This window comes from Triticum dicoccoides, chromosome 4A (assembly GCF_002162155.2).
Source record: "Triticum dicoccoides isolate Atlit2015 ecotype Zavitan chromosome 4A, WEW_v2.0, whole genome shotgun sequence".
Taxonomy (NCBI): domain Eukaryota; kingdom Viridiplantae; phylum Streptophyta; class Magnoliopsida; order Poales; family Poaceae; genus Triticum; species Triticum dicoccoides.
This window is the reverse complement of record NC_041386.1, coordinates 620818112-620820934: the sequence shown is the minus strand read 5'-3', so window position 1 is coordinate 620820934 and position 2823 is coordinate 620818112. Positions and strand designations below refer to the sequence as shown.

General features: G+C 38.6%; 1 pseudogene; it reads left to right on the top strand.

Moving 5' to 3' along the window:
• The window catches only part of LOC119283859, a 5748-nt pseudogene extending 3178 nt beyond the window's left edge, over positions 1-2570 (top strand).
• Positions 2571-2823: the final 253 nt, after the last annotated feature.

Below are 2823 nucleotides of genomic sequence, written 5' to 3'. Positions count from 1 at the left end.
GGCTTCGAAAAATTACTTGTGTGTGCAAAATACCCCCTCCCACACATATAAACAACAACAAAATAAATTGGCCCTCGGTGGATCAAACGTGAGACCTCGTGATGATCTCCGTACAAAATATTAAAAAAATATGCAAGACCCAAGTAGGTTTCACAATAAATGACACCGTGGGAGGGAAAAAAATGAAACACCCCATTAGTCTATTAACAAGTGGTCATATTTATGCCACGAAATCGTTTAAAGAGGCTAAAATGATTTAGGGTGTGTGTGCGGGAAATGTTGGCTGCAACATCGGTGAACCTTGGACTACACATTTCTGTCTCATATTTCCAGGGAAGTTTCTATTAAATTAACCATGTTGGCAAAATACTCTAGCAGACTATATTAGCCATTGGTGGATATAAAGAGTGCACGAGCTAGCCCGTCCCAAGTCTGTTATCACTATAGCAATGTACTATGTATCACTCATAATAACAATCATCTAAAAATATTTAACATGTTTTCAAAAAGTTCAACATGCTTAAAAAATGTTCAACATGTCTTAAAACAGTTGCCAACATATTTTGAAAAAAATGTTCCAAGTTGTTATTTGCTGATGTGCATACCTCTTCTAACGGATTATTTTAATTTTGAGAAATACACGTTGAATGCACAAATATATCTTTCACAATGTTTTTGATTTTTTTATGTCAAGATGCTTGGGAAATAAAAAAAGGGAAACCTCAATGCACACTAGAAGTTTTTTCCAAGTTCATGTCCCAACTCAACGTGTACTTAAAATCACCAGCATTAATCATTTTCCAAGTTCATGACACATCTGACATTCGTGTACTCGTATACTCCCTCCGTCCGGGTTTACGAGGTTATAGGACCAAGGCAAGGTACAACAATTACTCATGTACAATTTTTTTCCTGCTCCGTGTCCGATTAAAGTGCATGGAGGTTTATCCTCCCATAATTAGATGTAGCAGTTGGAGTTGTTCGGTGGACGTGCATGCATCTGCTACGAATTTCTCTCCTCTTATTTATCAAACAAGCTAATTAATGACTACTACCTCCATCCTGATTTATTAGTCCCCCTCTTATTTAGGGTCATATTTTGACCATATTTTTAACCAATAAAATACAAGTTATACATAGCATAAAATATATTATGGCAAACTATGTTCAAATACGAATCCATCAATATAATTTGTGGTGACATGTGTTAACATTTTGTTAGTTAAATCTATGTTCAAAATTTAGTACAAAATACGAAGGGGACCAATAAATCGGGACGGCGGAAGCTCGAGTCACGTAGAATCAGGAGGGATATTGAGGGAGAAATCTGCATTTACCATGCAGAGCAAAATTACGAGGCCTGCTCTTGGGCCCAATAAACCCAGACAGAGGCAGTAGTTTATCAAAGTAATGGAGATACAGTATTGTAGCCTTTGACAAGCGGGGGTGGTAGCCCAGGGACAGCACCCCTGAAAATGCAGAGCCACATGCAGCCCCTTCACTTGGAACTGCCACCGCATCGCATTTCAAGGCATGGCGGACGCGTCAGTGCACATGTATTACCCGAGGTTGCCGCGCAAGCAGACATCGTTGTCGCCCCCTTCGAGCGAGAGGAAAACACTACAACACGGTAGATTATGTAAGGCACTTTAAAACGCCTCTAAAGGCCCCTATAACGAGTTTAAGTGGTTGTTTGGATTAGGAGAATTAACATTGGGTTTTGAGGAAACGGATTTCATGAGAGATTATTAATTAAGTAATTCTAAATGTTGGTGAAATAGGGGGTGCAAAAAGATGGACAAGTGATTGCCGTGAAGATGCTCCGTTTCATGTCAGGGATTGACAAAAAGCAATTTAAAACTGAATTTGAGCACCTTAAGAGGCTGAATCATCAAAATATTGTGAAATTAGTTGGCTTCTGCAATGAAGAAGAGCAAGTACTTGTACTCCACGAAGGGAAAACAGTACGTGCAGTTGAGATACACAGGGCACTCTGCCTCGAGTTTGTGCCCAACGGAGGCCTCGGTTAGGTTTATTTCTGGTATGTCCATCTCTACAAATGTATGTTCTTTAGCTCTTTGACTTATTTTGCATCTGATTGATATAAATCTACAACCAAAATTGCATTCTCAAAATACTTCCTATACACTGCTCTTGCAGTGAAGCATATTGGACTAGATTGGTCCTCACGGTTCAAAATAATAAAGGGGATCTGCGAGGGTTTAAAATACCTTCATGAAGTTCATGTAACACATTTGGATCTAAAGCCAGACAACATATTGCTAGACGAGGAAATGGTACCCAAAATCGCGGACTTTGGTTTATCAAGGCTAGTCGGCGAAGAAAACACCAAGATGACCCTATTTCCTCTAGGCACGCGGTAAGATTATTATTTTCATCTGAATAAACATTTTTCTCTTAACTAAACAATACTGATTATTTGTGCTCACCTTGTCATTATGCTCGCTTGCAGTGGATACTTGCCACCAGAATTCATAACCAAGCAAGTAAGCTCATTTAAGTATGACATATTTAGCTTGGGTGTTATAATAAAAAAAGACGGTGGCTGAAATTTTCGACTACTCAAACATTGGTGACATGGACGACCTGGAATGTATTGAGCATGTAAGAATAAGTTTAGATTTACATTAATATTAAACCATTTTTAATGTATGTCACCAGAAAGTTTTAGTCCAAAATGTCATTAGTTCAACCTCAACTCCAGAATTCCTTTTGGATATAGGCTGCTAAAATTTTGCTCTCAAGTTTAGAGCCGGGGAAAGGCAACTTCTAAAACATGCCCCTTCAATTATTTTCTACTCT